We start from the raw sequence: 21053 nt of genomic DNA on the forward strand, positions 1-21053 counted from the left end.
TGTGTGTGTGGATGGGTGAATGTAGCTTGTGTATGTGTGTGTGTGTGTGTGTGAGAGAGAGAGTTACAGAGTTGTTATGTGACTGCATTCACACCTCACTCTGTTTATGTATTCAGCTGTGATAATTTAGCAATTAGTCACAAGAAAACACATTGGTAATTAAGAGCATGACAAGTAATCGTATGAGTTCATTAGTCACTGTGTGTGTGTGTGTGTGTGTGTGTGTGTGTGTGTTTGTGTGTACTAATAACAAATGTATGAAATGAGCTGTAATGTGACATTAAAGTATTTATCTGTGACATTTTCTTTCCACAGTCTTTTTTGTAAACACTGATAGATTCACTGAAAACTGAGAGTCTGACTAAACCTGATCAGCTAATTTTACGCTACAAGAGTAAAGTCAGATATCCTGACAATGTATTTTTTCACTTTTTATCAAATAAGTAGATTTGCATAGATGCAAAGATGAAACAGAGTATTTGAGTATTTGTGTTTTGTGTTCAGCTACAAGAGGCAACAGGTTCCAAGCGGTGAAATCCACCACAGTCCCAGGGGAAATTTGGGGAAACAGTGATGGTGACACTCCCACTGAGACACACACACACACACACACACACACACACACACACACACACACACACACAGTGAGCCTAGGGATGGCATCTGTTCTTGTGACTGAGAATGATCTGATTTGACAACAGACATCTGTGCCCTGAAGACTTTCTTCAGCTCACAGACCTGCCACCTTCACTCTTATTTACACACAAACACACACACACACACATTAACACACACACACTCTCTCTTGAATTTTCCACTCATCACTTCCTCTTCCCTTCATTACATTACAGACCTTCCTCTCCTCTCCAACCCGTCGTCTTTCATCCTCCCATCATTTTCACTTCCCTGTAATTCAAAGCGAAGCAGAAGATCACAGGAAGAAGCTGTGGGCTAAATTGAGACGTGACTGTGAAGATGAGTACTGCATAATGTCTGTGAGCGCTGTGGCATACATGACACACTGTGTCTCTATCACTGAGTCCTGCTCTACTCTTAAGATGATGTTGTGCATGAGGATTCATGTTGAAAGATGGCAAAAAAATAATCAAAACTTGTAGCTGTTTTCAGTATTCAAGGTTAAACAACTAGAAGACAAGAAGACAGTATCATTTGGAATCGCTGTGATTGGTGGATTCGCTCAAAGATGCCACGTGCATCTGTGTTGAACACAAATTGACACACAAATTAGCACTCTTGAAGCTCCAAAATGAAGGAAACTCAGGATGTTGCAGGATCCAATTAACCCTGCTCTGTCAGAGAGTAAACTCCTCCACAAAAGGAGTCAGTCGTCAGGCAGAAGTCGACAATGATGGAAAGAGGAACATTTACTTTAAGTCCTCCTTCGCTCAAAAATAGGTTTTTCTTCTTGTTCTTGCAGCTGGATGTTGTTTTCTTCTCTGTGCAGAATGATGTATGTGCAGAGTTTGTTTTCACATTCATCTCCTGAAGGAGGAAAGTTTCTCTGTTCTCAACTTAAATCTCAGTTTAACTCATATACATATGAGCATGATGTGTGACATCATCATCGTCAGACACAATTTACTCTACCAAGCTTTAGACTTCTGTATGTTTGCTTGACTATTTCCATTTTATGCTACTTTGTACTTCTACTCCACTATAAATATTGTACCTTTTACTGCACTACATTTATTTCTGTACTTTAAAGAATAGATGCTAAACATGACACATGTTGAGAAGTGTTCCACAGGTGGAGCATCATGTGCAAAAGATTGTACTGATGTTACACCACCTTCTCTTAGAGAGGCCCAGCAAATAATAAATGATCCATTTCACATCCTAGCGTTATAAAAACTTATTTGTTCCATCATCCATTAAGATTTTAAACAGCAGTGTTAAATAATGTATTGGTGTAATGTTACATGGTCTCAGAGCACTTTATAGTCTGCACTGATGTGCAGAATTTAAGTTGATGGCTTTATGTTGAACGTGCAACATTCTGGTACAATGTACTGGTGCAGGGGTGGACCACCAGTCCCACACCATTGCAAAGAGCTGCACAACACATGCATGCTGACATTACAACAGCAACAGTGACAACAGTTTTCATTGGTCCTTTCTTATCTCGGTTTGCTCAGTGGGACAACTGGCAGTCTTTGTTTTCCACAATCCTTTTCAGGTCTGGCTTGTACTCAGCTGCGGCCACTCGAAGCAACTCTTTCACATGTGTCCGTGTGAACAGAGCAATGTTTTGACTTCACTTGTTTAACTGTAGAAAAAAAAAGTGATTCACAGACATGAGTGGATCCAAAAACTTGCATCAGCTTGAGTGCAGCCTGTTTGATATTGTGATATCTGTCCAAAACTCTGTGGTTCTTTCTCTCAAAACACTTTTAAGTCTCCTCAAAAAGTTCAATCATCTCCAGCTGGGACGCTGCTTCATCTGCCACTAAAGGGGCTTTCAAACAGTCCAATGCAGCAGTGACAGGGTTGATGAGGATGTGGCCACTTTTGCTTCAGGTTGCAGAATCTGTCTTCAAAACTCTGCTGCAGATTTTTAACCAGTGTTGCATAGCATCCAGAGCTTCCTTCTGAGACCTCGGCCGCTTCTTCATTTGAAGATGAGTCTGGAAGAGCTTGAGTTTATTGTGAAAACACTTTGCATCATGTCAGGCAGCATTTTTAACTTCCCTTACAGATCTAGTCTCAGTTTGTTCAGATGATGCAGCATGTCGACCAGAAACCCCAAATCTGAAATCCACTGGGGGTCATGTAGCTCAGGATAGTGTTTCTCTTCCAGAAACAGCTTCACTGGGTTTAAAAGTTAAAAAAAAAAAGCATGGAAAGCATGTTACCTCTTGAAATACATCTCACAGTGCAGTGGAGAAGCAGATGACTGGGAAGGTCTTCATCAAGTTCAGCTTCTTAGACACCGCTCTTCCTTAATTCTCCTCTGACCGTACAGATATTGCCAACTGTGGCTTTTCTTGAACGTCGCAAGACTCATCCAAATCAATTCTAAAATACCAGCATTCCTCAAGATCCGTATGTAACTGTGTTAAAATTGAGTTGTTAATATCTGATATTCTCTGTTTGTGTGCCGTGACAGCTGCAGGTCTGATACAGAACACTTCAAATTGTAATTTTCAGGAGTGAGGAGAGCAACAACATCTCTGAGGCAAGTCTTCACAAAGGCCATGTTGACATGGAGGTTTTCCTCCCTTTCAGATTCTGCCATGACGATTCAGTCAGTCACGCTAGGCTGGCTAACAAACTTCTGCGTCTGTTTTATGTTTGGAATAGAGTAGCTACATGCATGACTTGCAGGAGATTCCTATCAATCACATGATGACGAGATTAGTTTATAATACTGCAATACTGCAGATTTATTGGCAGTATTGTCAAATATTCAAATGCAGTTTGATTTATCAGATATATATTTTAAAATGTAAAAAAAAACATCAAACTGAGAACAGCGATAGAACAGCCCCGAGCCGCACAGCAGCAGCTGCAGGTTCACCAAACCTGTACTAGTGTAATATTATTTTACAGGTTAGTATAAGTTGCATTGCTTTTATTGATTTCATTGTTTGTGTGTAATGTAAGAATGATTGTAAGGTTGCTGCTACAGTACGTGTATGTCTGGAAATACATTTTTGTGATGCAGCAATGTTGAGCCCAAGAAGAATTTCCCTAAAGGGAAGATAAAGTAGATCTTATCTTATACAACAACGTCCAGCAGCAAAGGTCCTTCACCTCAAACCCACTGAGACAACATGCGGAGGCGAAGCAAACTGCATTCAAATGCTGTAAATACTTTGAATGCAGTATATCTTTATTGTGTTATTATAAAAACAATCAAAGTTATTGCTCAAAGTTACATAAAAATAAACCTTGCTGTGCAGATAAATAGAAAATGATTCGGCCCATTGTTTAACCCATAACCCATAACCCTAACCATAACCCTAACCATAACCCTAACCCTACCGAAAAACCTAGACCAGAGTGCACAACCAGATTTTTTTTTAATTAAAAAATATAAAAACCTTCAAACCTACTTAATTTATTGTCTTGCTCTCTGAACAGGCTTTTGTTTGTATTGCTGTAAATGAAGATGTGGAGTCAGCAGTTCTTGAGTGTGTGAACCAAAATATGACCTGCTCCTCCATGATGCTGCTGTGGGTTGTTTGATCCAATAACACAGAATGTCTCTCTCTCTCTCTCTCTCTCTCTCTCTCTCTCTCTCTCTCTCTCTGTCCCTCACAGTAAGACATTATAAAAACATGAGCTTTGAAGTGCTCTGGCCTACATGCTTCTTACCTGAGAGGAAAATCTGTTCTTCTCCCTGCAGAGAAATTATTCATGATTACCCAGAGAGAAACAGAGAGAGAATATGCACAGTCTGTCTGTCTTTCTTTCATGTAGTTAATGTGGGTTTGTGTCTGTTCGTACTGTACATGTTGAATTCTGTGTTGTTTTTTTAACCACCACTAAGCAGCATCCAAACTGAAATATATCATCAATTATTAAAGAGATTGCCATGAAATTGTGTACAGACATCCATTGTCCCCTTACGATGAACTGTAATAACTTTGGTGACCCACTGACATTTCCTCCAGCACCATCATAGGTCAAAGTTTTAGTCCAATACTTTCTTTCCCACTGTTTTTAGTGATAATTATCAAATGCTAACATGCTAAACAAAGCTGGTGAATATAGTAAACATTATGCCTGCAAATCATGAGCAAGTGAAGATTGGCATTGTGTGCATTTTAGCATGAATGCCATTTTCACTTCACTTTGACTGCTAAGGATCAAAAACAAACTTTCAGCCTTATAATTTGGTTTTCTTAACAATTAGCATCACAGCTTCATCAGGCCGCTGGCTCGGCTGTAGAGTCTCAGTCTTGTTAAAAGTGTCCTGTGAAACAAACAAAGTTATGTTTACATTGAGTGTTACTAATAAATTCATTGTGTGTATCCTTGAGGTCTGATGAATGTGTTGGATGCATTTCCTTCCTCATAAAACATTTGCAAAGTTGATTTTTAAACTATTTAAAATCCTGCACTGTTTACATCCATGTTTACTGGCTTACAGTCTGTTTCTTCTCTGCCAAAAATGTTCCAACAACAGAAAGGAACAGGACACGTTGTACTGAAGCTGCAGTAAAGTGAGAAACTTTGCATTACTTGTTGTTATTCCCTTACAGCTCTTGTTAAATTCTCCTCCCATCAGGCTGAATTCTATGTGTTTACAATCCATCTGAATCATATGGAGGTGTGGAGTTGTGCTGCTGGTCACATATAAAGTCAACTACATCCTCTAGATCAGTGCTTCCCAAATGTATTTCTGAAAAATGTCTGCGCCAAATTTCATGGTAATCCATCTTATTGTTGTCAAGGCATTAACAAAATACGTTATTAACAAATACGTTATTCAGCAAAGCACAAATAGATAGAGATAAAGCTGAACTACTGACAAAAATGAAGTGCTCCCAAGGAAACACTTCATGAACACTTATTGTAACACTTTAATACAAATACAAATAATTTTTGCTGCCTCAACAAATACAGATACAAATATAAATACTGGGCTCTCTGCACGTCTCTACAAGGCATTTCAGTCAAAACCACACGTCAACCTTCTGGTGGTGCTGAATGAAAAGTCAGGAGATCACTGAAGTCATTCGGATGCTATCAGTGTCCAAACAAAACTCTGCCAAACCACGTTGAGATACAAACTTTGACCTGCTGTTAGCACTAGAGGAAAAGTCAGAGGATCATCAAAGTCTTGAAGATCATGAATACTGGCGCAAAATTTCAGTGTAATCTATCCAACAGATGGCAGAATACTGATAATGCCACTTTTAGAACCCCTAAAACAAATGATCCTCTGTGATTTTCACAATTTACACAATTATAATAGCATCATTTTATTGTGTGTTACTGGTCGAATGAACCACCAACGATGACGCAGGTGTGCCACATGTAGACATCAAATCTGTTTAAACATGAAAAAACACTGGTATTGTTGTTTAACTTGCCAACACTGAAAGTTCAATGTACAAACTGAACCTAAGAGGAAGCTGCATGCTCACTGAAGTACTTTGACACATCAGTGTTTTCTGAAAATCAAAAATAAGAAAAACTGTTGTAAATTCATTATTTTTCAGTCACTTTCCAGCTCCTCCAGATCTTCCTCTTCAGATTTTCGTCATCTGTTTCCTTTCAAGGTGCCAGATCTGAAAGTGACTCTTTGTTTCTCGCTGCTCACAGATGGTTGATGAGTCTCTGCTGTGAAGTGTGAAGTTCTTTTTTTTTATTTTTTTCACCCAAATGTCTGTTAATAAAACTGATGCAGAGCTTCAGTGACACATCATGTGTTATTCACAAGAAACACTGATATGTGGGTCAGGAAATAACGAGTGAAAGCTACAACATGTTCAGTGAGTAATACTCATCATTAGCTGTGATTTAAAAAAACGTTTATCAAAAACACGTCTCAGAAAAAGAGGAACAAGAGCAGGAAAAAACCCGCTTCAGCAGCAGATCAACCAAACACTGCTTTTAATAATCTATGTTCTCTCATGGTTTTGAAAAAAGAAAGTCTTCCCTCCGTGTTTCAGCCTGTGGTCATTAATTAAAAAACAAAGCAGAGAGAATCCAATTCAGATCCTCTCAAACAGTAAGAGCAAAAAAAAAAAAAAAAAAAAAAACATGAAAATTATAACTTAAAGCAAGACAAGATTCTCAGCTTTTGGGTTCTTTTGATGAGGGCGACAGAAAGGAGCTTTATTCTTCCATTCTTCTCTTTTTCCAGTTTGATCTTTGCCTCTCTCTCTCTCTCTCTCTCTCTCTCTCTCTCTCTCTCTCTCTCTCTCTCGTCTCTTCACTTACACTCTTGGCAAATTAGAACATGACCCAATTTCTATCAATTTTTAAGCAGACTTTGGTTTTTTTTTTCTGCAGAGGCTGTCTGTGGGAGTCAGATAACGCTGGCATGCAGCCTCCTGGTGGGTGTGAAGGAGCATGTTTCTCACCCATACTGGATCCATACATATATATGTATATATATATAGAGGGTATATATGAAGAAGGTGCGCATGAAGTACTGCGCAGCTTGGTATGTTACCTCAATGCCTGTAAAATGCAGAATTCATACATTTACTATTGATAGCACATTGCATCATTCAGCACTGGAAGGCAGCGAGGTGGGCGAGGGCCGAGACGAAGGAGTCCAGTCTTAAATAATGTTTTTTGAAGTGTGACCCTGCTCTTCTTCGATCAATCCCTCCACACCGAGCTCGACTTTCATCTTTTTTTCCTCGACCTCCTGCTGTGCCCTCAGCTCACCTCCTCCCCCCCATCCATTCCTCCTGCACATCATCTCCATCACAAGCGTCATTACCACAGCTCCACGCTGAGCCTCGTATACTCGTCCGTCTTCTTCTTCTTCTTCTTCTTCATGCTCTAGGAGAGAAAATGGACTTGAAGTGGAGGAGAAGGCACAAACAAACAAAGAGATGCTTGGGAGGGAAGACAGAGATGGAGAGAGAGCGGAGGGAGGATGAGGAGGAGTGATGGAGATGTTGTCAGGAGGAGAGAGATGTGGAGCTCCGGGGCGGAAGGTGTTTCTCAGCTCTGAGTGACTCGTCTGTCAAGAGGAACGACTGCAGTGCCCTTGGCTGAGATGAGTGGCAACCTCGTAGACACACACACACACACACACACACACACACATAAGCACACTCACACAGGAGAGCATAAGCATGCGTACGTCTGTGTAAATGATCTTGTACACACTGATTCATAGCTGGATACGAGGATGAACTCATGCACGCATACGGACGCTCAGCAATCATCCTGTTCACGCTGAAGCCTGCAATATCCTGCTGTCATTTACAGCATAAGGCTGCTGATAGACAGTATTTAGTATAGTGGTGGGGGTGAGGGAGCATCTCTCCCTCCAAACAGGCTAGGAAAACCATTACTGACCCCTCCAATGTCCTGTATTCAGAATAGGAACTGCTCCCATCAGGTAGATTACTACAGGGTTAAACACAGGAATAAGTATCAACTCTTTCATCCTTCAATCAGTGAATCTCCTAAACTCAGGACCTGAGGAGGGTGTGAAATGAGAGGCTGTGTTGCACGTATTTGAATGCACTTTATGTCTGCGCTTGTCTATGAAATGCATTTTTATTTCTGTTGCTGCACTATAATTGTATGTATTTGCAGCCTTTATGTCCAAGACAAATTTCCCTCGGGACAAATAAAGTAATCTTGGATATTTTCATCATCAACAAATCCCATGTGCAGACCCAAATCAACAATGAATTGATCTACTAATAGCTGTTACTACTACTAGTAACAAGCCTGATATATCTTTAAACTATTAAAAACACATCAGTGAATCGTCCTCCTACCCAAAACACTCACTAGAGACCAAAAGCAGATTTATCCGCCACTGAAAATAGTCCCCAACAAATGACTATTTCCTCCTGTTTGAGTAATATTTGCTAAGAACCATAGCGGACAGCTGTTTTAGGAAACTGCTGAATCTATTTATTTATGACGTGTTTTTTTAAGATTTATGTCTTCAGTAGGAACCAGTGGGCTTGAGGCTGAGAGCAACAGACAAGGTAGGAAAATCAGAAAGTACTGAGAGACAAACGTTGGTTTTCATGGGATTCGATGTGAAATTACATGTATCTGTGAACCCATGTAGAGAAGGGGGTTATGGGTAACCGTGGGTTACAGAGAAGCCGACGCACACATCTGTCTGAGCAAGTTGATTGATTTATTTCCTGTTAGGAGGGGAAGACAAAAACAAACGTAGTATTACATACAAGTTATAAAAGAAACTGCCATGATCATCTCTGATCAACCCTCGTGCACGTTCACCTACGAGCAGCCCGGAGAAGCGTCATTCCAGCCAGAAGAGAAATGTAGAGTAACACCAGAGTTATCCTCCGAAGTTCCTCCCTACACATTACACAGTGTGCTGTCTCTGTGTTATGGGTGTATAAATAGATAGGTCTGGTTGTAATGAAGCGATGAGTAAAGTTTTAGCTCAGTAATCATAATAATTTTCTAAAATTAAAAGTGTAATAAAAACAAAAACAGGATTTTTCCACTTTTATTCGAATACAAATACAGATACAAATACAAATACTGGACTCTCTGCACATCCCTACTACAAACTTGAAAATGTGTTTGTTAACCTGAAGCCTTTCATGATTGTTACATTTTAACTTTACTGGCCAACGAGAATCTCTGCAAGCTGAAAGAGTAAGCTGAGCCATTTCAGAGTATTTGTTAGTATACGGAAAGAGATAATAAATCTACTGAATGTTATTTTAGCGGTCTCCATTAAGTGGTGAAGTCACGTTAATTCATATCTCAGGGTGGACATCGGTTAAGTCCTTCCTGTCTCTTCTGCTCTGGCTGATCAGCTGATTTTGTTGACGTTTGTCCAGCTGAATGTTATCAGCCATCGTTCTCCTAAGTTTACATAGTCGACAGTTCTCAGCTCACAAATCTGCCAAATTTTCATCCTTTCCAGTCTGTTTGTCCCTGGAATGCTTTTGCTTTTGATAGATAAATTATCAATAGATTGAGGTTGGTTGACATTCACACAGATCACATGCGCAGAGTCTCTGTGGAGAATTCTGAAGAAGGAAAGATATTCACTGGTATACATCGACGGCCTCGGGAGTCACCTTTAGTTGTTTACAGAGTCCCACCAGACCCAGACAAAGCTTTACAGAACTCTCCCTTCCACATGATATCCATATGACTTTGTCTCCCGCGAGACCCTGTCGTCTAACATATAAGCATCCATGGTACACAATGCAAGCTACAGATTTTTCCCTGCATGTTTTCCTGCGTGAAGAAGAGCTTGAATTTCTTTGAACTTTTCATCTTTGCTTTTTTTGGGTTCACATGTAGTTTTACAGACATTAGAGGGAGAAAGAAGAAAATGAAAACCAAAGAATAAATGTGTTTCTCATCCTATATTTTGTGATTGTGTGTTGATCAGAACTGGTATCAGCTAAATGTCTTCATTTTCCTCTTCTGAAATAAGAAACAAAGTTACACTCAGACTAAAAAACGAAGGTAAAAATCCACAAAAGCACTTCAAGAATTCAAAGATACACATTGAAAACCGCTAATAAACTGCACACAAGTCTCACACTGAGCCAAGGACATTCTGTCAAAACCATAAGGTGTCTGTTAGAAATCAATAAAATACTTCCACTTCCTCAATAACACACATCTGCCTCAGTGTCTTTCAGCACCTACTGTACATGGCTGTGTATCATTTATATAAACCATTTTCTCTCTCTTCCTCCGTCCTCCTGGGTGCTGTGGAAGGAAACGTGGCGCGGCGATGGGAAAAGGACACGAGGAATAATTGCTGATTTTGAAAGGCGACTGCTGAGACTGAAAATGTGAGACCTTTTCACTCGGTCCCTAAAGGTTTGATTCGTATCTGCGTGAGTGGACGGAGCCTGTCAGCTCTTACATGTGAGTGTAACTTTAAGATCAAGTGTCCATCAGAAACCCGCAGGAAGTCAAGCTGTCAGAAAAACTGATTTTATTTTGACAATGATGCATTCTGTTCGATCACTCCGCTGGATTATTGAATACATCATCTTTATGAAACTAATTCAGCACGTGGAATATAATTTAAGTGAGCAATTACGGGAGGGAAATGTAGACATGTGGGTTTTGTTAACTAATGATGAGGTAAATGGCAGCATGAAAGGTCAAACAATTCAGATTTACAGTCATTACCATGCAGGTCAGTGGATTCCCAAGGGGTTTAGACTGAGATTTCATTTAAACTGGACTCATAATCTAAATGCCAAACTCACATTTTATACACCAATCAGCCAAGTTGGAAATATGACTCGTATGAATCATGTCTTTTCTGACGTGTAAAACCGCTTTAGACCCCAAATTCTTCCTCAACCCACATCCTTGTTGTTCCTGTTTGCACTGGATTAGAATCTCACATTTTTCTTTAAACAATGTCCTCAATGTAAAGATCTTATAGTTATGGCCATCTGTTGTAATTACAGTTGTAACAATTACAACTGTAATTACAACTGTAATTACAGTTGTAATTGTTACAACTGTAATTACAGTTGTAATTACTTCAATTTCGTTTCTGAGAAATCGTGTTTTTTCCGTCATTTTCATCATGTTGATCTACAATCAATTCAAAGAACATCTTCAGTTATGATATTTTTGGGAAACACCTGTTGAGTTTAAGAAGGATTTTACAATCATCTTAACCTTAAGATGCTTTTGGGAAACGAGCAGAAGCGAAGCCAGAACACTTTGTCATCGCCGGGGCCACTGCTAACCATTCGGAGGCCCCTAAGCATCATCAGTCATGGGGGCCTCATTCAAAAACAGCTTGATAAAGCAGGTTAATACGGCAAACTTCAAGCGAGAGGCAGGTAGTCGGCTACAAGCGAACCGACGAGGGCTTTGAAGGTTGTACCATTTCGAGGAAGCGGCGCGGGGGGCGTGGCCTCTTTTTATATATTAGGTATGTGAGTGAGAGGGTACATACAATGAAAAGAACAACGATGGGCCTGTCCATAACTATACATTTTTTTCAATTTGTGTTAAAATGTAATAATATGATAATTATCATGACATTTTTATCAACCTTAATTTTAGGAGCCCCCGTCTGGTACTTGAGGCCCCTTCATACTCTGCGTATGCAGAGCGGCGGCACAACGCCAGAGATACTAAATGAATCCACAACTGAACCCAAATTTAAAAGTGAACTGATAAAAGCTGCAGATGGTGTTTTCAGTTTGGATGAAATGCACCCTGGGGAATGTAGTTGTCAAAATCTTTATGTACACAGTCAACTTTTTTATAAAAGAACCACATATTTTCTAACAGTTTTTCATCTTTTGTACTGAGGAGAGTTTCCTGCTGTAGACGAGCTCCAACTGTGAGTCACAAACATTGTCTATGAGAAAAATAAATGTGATTTTTACTTTCCAAACCAAGTACACCTGAAATATCTGCCTTATATCTTATATACATCACATCTTTGTTTCATGCGGCGCCAAAAAAGACTTTGGCATCCAGAGACTGTAACAAACAAACAAACAAACAAACAAAACACTAGAGGAAAAAGTGTGCAAGCTTGACTGTTGATGGATTCATCCAGAGCCAGCAGAGTGTTTTTTTTATAAATGTGACAGTGTGTTACTGAAGTGAAATATGAGCTGAAGTCTCTGCTGCTGCTGAACTTGAGCCTCACAGTCAGTTTTCATTAGAACCGTCTGCTCGGCCATCATCAAAGCCGCCGGCCCTGAGACGTCCTGTAGCACACACAGCCATTCATCACAGCTGACACACACACACACACACACACACGCTGGCACACGACAGATTTAAGGCCCGAACGCACTGAAAGCGTCTGACACACGTGTTTTGAGGTACTCCGATTGTTTTAAATGGCCGAACGCACACCAAAAGCATTACGAGACGTGTCAAACTGCCTCGACGCACCTTCTCCGACCTTGTTTCGATTTTGGAGGATCAAATGAGAACCGAGCAACCAAAGCCGTTAGAGATACGGCGAGCAAGAGTGAGCGAGAGAGCGAGGGAGGTGGTCGAGCGAGGAGAGGGAGCAGCAGTGAATTTGAGAATTAAAACCAATTTTCAGATTAATTCCTTCATACTAATGCAGCAGTAAATACAAAGAACAACAGGACAGATCTGTGTTGGTTCTGCAGTGATGGCATTTCAAATCTGATGCCTGCAGTGCACCATGGGAGCGTCAAATGAAGCGCGTCAAATGAGGCGCATCAATTATAGCTTTCAGTGCGTCGGCCCTCAAACACACCACAACTGGACGGCTGTTTACAGGATCAGGATTCCTTTTTTCTTCACTCACATAGACGGTTGTTTTATCCGGAGTGAAATATCTCGGCGACTGTTGGATGAGTTGCCATGAAAACGTTGTACAGATGTTCATGTTTCCAACAGAATAAATCCTACTGACTCCGGTGATCCCCTGACGCTTCCTCTGCTGCCACCAGCTGATTAAAGTTTTCATTTATCTAATTAAATATCTTGACATTTACTTGATGGATTAACACAACTTTTTTCTACAGACTTTCATGGTTCCCAGAGGAAGAATCCTGCTGTTTTTGGTGAATCCCATTAGGGCTGATATTTCGGCTTCAGAGTGAAATGTCTCTGTGACACACTGTGAAGCACGTTGTTAGTCCCTTTACATCTTGCATTAAAATGCTTCTCGTATCCAGATTGTATCATATTGTATCCTGGACGAGCCCCCGGTCATGACAAAGAAGGGAGACGCACACAATAAAGCCAATTAATAACCAATTTATTTTAAAAAAGGAAGTAACCTAAGAGAGAAAAACCCAACCTAACCATGGCATGTATAGTCAGTGAGATCAGTAGTGTAGGTGAGTGCATGAGTGGAACAGTGTATGGATGTAGTGTTGTATGGTGCAAAAAAACAAGTCAACTGTCAACCCAAAAGTCAAAAGGTGTCTCAGGGAGGAGAACACCCCAGCAACTGGACTCCAACGGGGTTTTTGAAGAGGCACTGGCACCCAGAGCCCCAGGTGTTGCCAGTGTTCCTGATGATGCTGCCACCTCCAGTACCTGCAGAAACAACAGAGAGCAGCCACACAAATTGAAGCCACAGGCAGACTGGGCAGAGAGAGAGTCGTAACAGTCACATCCTCCTCTCGTTTGCACAGGTCCAAAAAAGCAAAAGACAAAAAGATGATATCTGCTATCTAGCTATCTGTGAAGCGCGGTAAGAATCTGACATTTGTTCTCGTCTTGATTCCGTCCACGAGTGCTTTGAATATCCGTCTGTAGCTTTCTTGCTGCTTTCTTGCTAGTAGCTTAGCTTTTTGGACATGAAAGTAATTATAAAAATTGGGAAACTCTCTCCGTTGATCCAACTTGGTGCTTCATAATTGGGGAGTACTTGAAAATGTAGCAACTCCTCATGTCAGTCGAAGGCTGTCATTCATGGTGATTAAACCCAAATTTAATGAATGCCAGTGCACAGTATTTTTAACCATCAATCAAATGTAAACATAAAACCAACTTGAGTTGTCTGATCACTGCTCGCTCGTGTGGACGTAGACTTGATGTCTTGTTTACTTGTTTCTTGCAGTTTTATAGAAGTGCTAAATTGCTGCATTACCCCTTTATGTAGCCAGAGCCTAAACTAGGATGTTACTAATGATGTATTAGGAATTTGTTTTATTGGCTAAGATCTTGCCGGAGATCATACCGGCCAATAATCTGTCAAACACTAACAACCACTCATACAGAGATACAGACATTCAAGTTTTTTCTCATTTCCTGTTGTATCTGAACTCCCCCCGCTGTCTTCATTTAATCATATCACACTCCTTAAATCCAACACTGTCACACATCATTCACTTTTTCTTTCTTTTTCCACCCACTCACGGACACACACACACACACACGCACACACACATGCAGTGCTCCCACAGCCGCCTATATGACTAAATATTTAATGAAAGTGTCGTAGCAGCTTACTGTATTCAGACGGGATGCTGTTCTCTTTGCGCTGTTGATGGAATATTTATGCCCGATAGAGGAGATGGCTGCTTTAATGACAACCGGCCTTTGAAGTCGTCTCTCTTGTCCTCAACACGGAGAGAGCAGCATCAGCATCAGCAGCAGAGAGAGAGAGAGAGAGAGGCGTACATACAGCGGGGTATGAAAGAGACGCATTAGCAGCCATAGACTGCCCGCTGTTAATTGATCGCTCTCTGCTGAGGCACCTGATGTGCTGTTATTGCAGTGGGATTTCTCACAGTTTCTCCCCAAGGTGATTTGGGAGTTCAGACGCAGCTGAATCAGTGTTTTTTCGGCCTGCGGGCGGCGGGTCGCTGCGGCCGCAGGTGGCGGAGAGATGCACCTGTTTGTTAATGTGGAGTTCTGATTCCTGGCAGAGAAAAATATGTTTTGAACAAATTTGCTGCATGTAGTTTATCTTTCTGAATTTGCTTTGTATATTTGTATGAGGAAAGCGTACTCTACATGGCCAAAAGTATATGGACACCACATCATTTTATGTACTTTTTATTCTGGGACAGTTTGTTATGGTGTTGGCTTCTTAGTCTTTGTGAAGGGACATCGTGATGATATTCTAGATCCCCAAGAGATAAGACCAATCTTACAAGATGATATAAAAAAACAAACATGTTTTGGTCACAAATTGTATTACTTGTGTGACTTTTCTCTTTGTTTTTCCATTTTTATTGTGAAATACTGGATGATTTTATCTCTCCAGGCCTCAAAAACACTCCTCACATGAAAACATCTCCGAGGAAAACATCACTCTTATACGCAACCTGTAACAAGGAGCTAATGATTGAAACATTACTCTGCTTTAAAGTGTTGGCAAACACTATTGTAGTCAAAAGTGTGCTTCCAACAGTTTGGTGAAGGTCTTCTTCATGCCCCAGCTCCATAAAGAAATGGTTTTCCCAGTTTGGGGGAAAAATCAAAAACAACTTTAAATGATTCAGATTAATTAAAAAGCAACCCATGTATCCAAACTCTAAAATACACTGTAGAATTGACGTTGTTCAGTTCATTCGCAGAGTGACAAGCTAACAGGACTTCATGAAAAGACGACAGTTACCAAGGTTACTGAGGGAAACAGGGAATGCAACATGCACATCTATGAACTCACCCATTTGTAATATATTACTTCAGACACTGGGAACTTTCAGCATCTCTGCCTCCGTCGTCCAAATTTATTACTACTATTGTCGTTGGGTTCAAATTTCTTCTTCCTTAAAAGTCCTTTAGAGAATATTTAAAAAGGCTTTCATTTTGGTTTTCTAATTTTATTTTTTAACAATGTGACTTGGTTTTTCTTGTATACTTCTGTATGCATATTACTCAGGTAGGTTTTTTCCTCCTTTCCCTGCACATTTTTTTTCCTGTTGTTTGTGTGTTTTTGTTCAATTTGTGCAAATAAATAAACTCATAAACTCAAGTATAGAAGTTCATTCTTGTCTGTGAGATGTGGTTAAAGTTCATTACAGATTGAATATGTAATTCAGTTAAAAAAGTAAAAGCCCTCTCTGCCTGAATAAGAGCAGCCAGGTTCCAAAAATCTGAAGGACAAACTTCCGGGAAGAGCTGAGAGCTGTTTCATCGCCCGTGGTTTTATAATCACATGTTCAATTATAACATATGGGGGTGTAATGTTTGCATGTCCACATACTTTTGGCCATGCTGCGTAGTTGCCTTCAGTATATAGAACCAACAATAAATCCACTTCATTCTCTGATTTGAGCTCAGTAAGTATTGAATAAAGATTCATACCCCAGAAGAGTAAAAAAACTACTTTTTCTTACTTTATTTGCAGACTTTGCCGAGTTGTTTGAAGTCCAGACAAACTGCAGCCAACACATATTAAAGCTTCTGGAGTCCAAGGAATCAGTGGGAATGTTAAGACAACAAAGCACAAGTGTAGGGAAAAAGAAAAGTCTCTCTGGGATGTACAATCATTCCCATCATTTCCCTGCTGCTTTCCTACAAGAGTTAAAAGTAAAATAACAAAAAAAAACACACCTCTGCCTCACTGCTTTCCATCTAACCCAGTTCCTCCATTGTGTCTTGTGGTATTATTGAGGTATCTGAGGGGGGAAGAAGAAAGAGAATGTGATATTCTGCTCCCAGATCTCAGCTGGAAATAAACCACCGGTGAACGAGGAAACGGGAATGTTTTTCTCTCTCAATCAGGAAACAAATCGATCAGCTTCAATCACACAAACTTTGAAAAATGTCTTTTTTTATGTTTGTACGTCAAGCTGTTCGTGTTCTTTCAGCGCAGGCGTGCTTGAAGATGTTTTTGACTGTGATTTTAAAGTCATGTGACAGCGCAATGTCTGTTTTGCTAGAATAGGAGCGGAGGTTTTAACAGGCTCATTCGATTACTAGAAAACCAAATTATATTCATATTTAACAGATTTGATGGTCCTGATCTATTGTGTCGGTGTGTCAGTTACATAACTGCTGCAGAAACACAGCTGTTACTTAATCTGACACTGCTACAGTTACACTTTGGCAGGTTTTAGTTATAATAAAATAATAAACATGGGCAGGGTTGTGGAAGGATCGTGGTCTGTTGGAAAGAAACAGGAAATGAACGGTGGTGTCTCGTGTCAAAGTCTGACGTTATTGTTCTTTTTTTTTTTTTTTTTACCCTTCAAAGCATCTCGTCCTCCTCCCTCTGTGGACTCAATAACAACATCGAATTATTTCATCTTTTACTCTCAACAAACAGACAAGAGTAGTTGTTTTTTTTTTTTACAGCGACTGCAGGATTTACACCTGATCGTTCGGTGCATCATAATCATCACAGAAGGGCGGACGGAGAGCTGAGACACACAAAAACTAAAAAATATATACATAAATGTACTTTTGCTCTTTTTAACCATCATGATTCTGCTGGTGTCAGTGCCGCCAGGTCGGGTTATTGACTGTGTCAGTTGGTTTTTCACAGATCTGATTCAGATCAGAACCATAAAGACCAAGATCGGAGTAATTAACAAAAAACAGGAAGAGTAAAGAAAAAATCAGTAGAAAAAGAAAAGCAGCAGCTTATACACAAGTTTGTTATTATAGATTGGCAGTTATATTATATTATAATAATTTAATATTTATTACTTTGCATTTTACATTGTATATCTTATATCTCTCTATATATAGAGCTTGTTTTGTCCAAACACAACACAAAAGAATGTCAAACAATGATCATTTATGGTTTAATTGATGACCCGATATAAAGATGAAAAATAATAAAAACCCTTTTCAGGTAAATTTATGACCCAACAGAAATATAAAGATTATATTGTTCCTGGTCACAATAACCATATTTTAGAATGAGTGTATAAACACTAACACTGTCCAATAATTTTTATATGTGGATACCAAGTTAATCCAATACTGTGTCAATGGTAGATATAGTAAATACACCAACACTTCAGCCTGATTTACTTTAATATTAACATCAGTCACTTTATCACATCAATGAGGCTTTTAGAGTTTCACTATTGGACTATTATTTGCACAAATATTTTCATAATTCTAGTATTTGATGTAAGGTTTTCTAGGTTTTCTCATCTGTATAAAGCTTTTGAATCGTCTTTTCTCTATTTACTTTGAGTTTTCTTGTCTCTGTGCTGCTGTGACATGTGAACATCCCCTGAGGGACAAATAACTTTTTTATCTTGATGAAAATGCATCAAGTCTAAAAAAAAAACACACATTAGCATTCTGACAGATAAAAAGGATGAAAGTTGTTAGGCACGCTTTATAAATGACCCTAATGTATTTCAGCTTTATAATATCATTTGTAGAAGCTGAAAAACAATTTTAGTGTCATTTTAATTTTTCAAATCATCTCAATTTGCAGCGAAACGTCATTTAATGACGTAAGACCGCATTAACGTTGAAGGAGAGCTGCTTCAATTTCAGAGGAGCGACGTTATTTATGACTGAGTGTGCTGAGTTTGTCGCTCAGCTTTCTCACCCAATAATACCATAAATCAGAATTAATTGCTTCGGGTGGAAACATCAATATGTGGCCTTTGATTTCATTTCCGTGTGCGCTAATACAATTTGAGTGCTTCCCGAGGTGCCGTAGTCAATGCAAATGGAACAATAAAAAACGCAGCGTGCAAGAGATTGGGGAAAATATAACAAGTCTTTTATTGCAATAATGTTCCCCGATGACGGTTACAGCAGTGTCAGAAATACACGGCGCGGTCGTTTATAAGTTTACGACGGTGACGTCTTCATGAGGGAAATTTGTGTTTTCAGCTTCTTTCCACTCAATCATTTTTATCCCAACGTCTCTCCTCACACTCTCTCTCTTTCTCTCTCTGTCTGCAGATTTCATTGTTGTTTTATTGTTTGTGCAGCACTGAGATGTTTGTATATGAGACACACACACTGTCAATCTGTGTGAAAATGCATCTGACTGTTTGTGTGTGCAGTCGAGTGGTTTGTCATTCTGATTGCATTCAACCGAGATTGTTAATCTGCCATCACAACAATGCTATTTACAGACCAGGATGTTATTCAACACTTTGTCTGACTTCCTTTATGTGCAGATACCTGCAGATTTGTTGTGATCTCTTCAGGTATGTAACGATGAGAAGGGATGCTTTCTTTGTTCAGCACCTACTGCACAAAGAGAGAGAGAGAGAGATTAAAGAGAGCGGTTGAATGAGAAATGAGTTGGAGATAAAGATTGCAGCAGCAGAGCGCTGTGCTGCCGCGGCGTCAGACTCCGAGCCAGCGAGCAGCAGAGGACAAAGAGAGACACAACAGTCAGAGAAATATGAGGACAAACCTCCACATCACACCTGTGCTATATTAGCCTCTTTCTCCTCCCCTGGGTTTCCTGTGATAAATCTGCTGCATCTCTCCCAGACGACCTCTTACTTATCTACATCCTCTCTGCTGCTACAGACCCCACAGAGCTGGAACACATAGAAAGTGAACCTCCAGTATTCTCCTCTGGAATAAAAACACACCGAGTGTCAGATATATTGTTAACTTTACCTTCCAAACACTCCTTCAGCTCTCTTGTCTTTTTAAACATTATTTTAATGAACATTACTTGATTATTTGAAGGTCACAGTTCATATATCTGTTTTGTCTTGAGTCTCTATGTCCGTCCATGTCATATTTATAATGAAATTAATCTACTCTTTAATACATTAAAGTATGAATTCCACCTTAGTCAGGAGCTGAGATGACAGTCACTGCTAATCCTCTGCTAAGCTAGGCTAATTACCTTTTTTTACATGAATAGCATAGATACTGAAAGTGTGTGTGGTTTTGACTGTGGGGATCATGCTCCTACCAACTAACAGTCAATGCTGCTTAACATTTTAAGGAAAAAGAGTTTATGACATGCTTATTTTGAACTTTGTCCGTTTTTAATGCTAAGCTAGGCTAACAACATCCTGACTCCAGTGCTGTGTCTCAAATCGCATACTTCTGTACTTACACTTAACATTTTGAGTGCATAAGTTTTTTAGCACTAAGCACCACTAAACTGTTGTGTTGATATAAGCCATCAGTATCTTTTTTGGGTTAATTTAGCCGTCTATAATGATTTGGTAGCACAAACGATAACGCGAATGCTAACGCTAGCTAATGCTAATTCGCGATCGTCATTTCCGGTAAGTGCACAACGGCTGTGTTTGATTTGAGACGACACTACTCTGTCAAAATTTGCGCACTACGCCAATAATATATAGTGTACACAGTGTACTACATGACAGTGTACTAACAGAAGTATGTGATTTGAGACACAGCTCAGCTCTGTATTTAACACACAGAGATTGATATGAATCTTGTCATCTCACTCTTAGAAAAGAAAGCAAATAAGCACGTTTCACACAAGTAGATTAAAGCACAAAATATACATTGATATAGCTGAGGGGGGACTTAATTACGGGGGACAAAATTAATAACCATTATCCACTATATAAACATAATGTTGTGTGCATCTGTGTCCATTTTGGAGTCTAATCATTTAGTTTCCAAACCAGATCAGATGGCAGATCAGAAAACGCTCATTAGTCATTTGTAGAACAGTCGTTACCGTATCGCTTGCTTTAGAAGTCTCAAACATACGACCCACTTTGTTGCTTCGGTAAGAGAACTTATTGAAAATGTTTTAATTGATGTTCTAGATGTTTATGAATAAACAGAATCACTAATAAAGCAGGGCACTGAGGGATAAAATGGCCATCGCCGAACACGTCGATTCGCAGCACATTTCAAGCTCTTCAGGCTGCGTTCTGCGTTTTTATGGACCCAAAACAACGTTCATTTCCAGTGACAAGAGCACCAATCAGATCAATTTAACAAACATCCTTCAGCTGCTGCCTGAGTCCCATCTGTCCGGTCGGATTCTCTTACAGGACGCTGCAGTTTCC

At 39.7% G+C, this 21053-nt stretch overlaps 1 long non-coding RNA gene across 7 annotated transcripts; it reads right to left on the reverse strand.

Annotated features, from left to right (window-relative positions):
• Positions 1 to 13435: 13435 nt before the first annotated feature.
• Positions 13436 to 20633, reverse strand: LOC122989331. Of its 7 annotated transcripts, XR_006405016.1 has the most exons (7): positions 20117 to 20617; positions 19467 to 19620; positions 19216 to 19284; positions 16666 to 16730; positions 16449 to 16515; positions 14611 to 15022; positions 13436 to 13692 (listed from the first exon to the last, which is right to left on the reverse strand). It is a non-coding gene; the product is annotated as an uncharacterized LOC122989331 (long non-coding RNA). The 7 variants fall into 7 exon arrangements; XR_006405015.1 differs by having other exon boundaries at positions 14611 to 16515; positions 20117 to 20633; XR_006405014.1 differs by having other exon boundaries at positions 16449 to 16730; positions 20117 to 20618.
• Between the last annotated feature and the right edge of the window lie 420 nt (positions 20634 to 21053).

The sequence above is a fragment of the Thunnus albacares genome, chromosome 9 (assembly GCF_914725855.1).
Source record: "Thunnus albacares chromosome 9, fThuAlb1.1, whole genome shotgun sequence".
Classification (NCBI taxonomy): Eukaryota; Metazoa; Chordata; class Actinopteri; order Scombriformes; family Scombridae; genus Thunnus; species Thunnus albacares.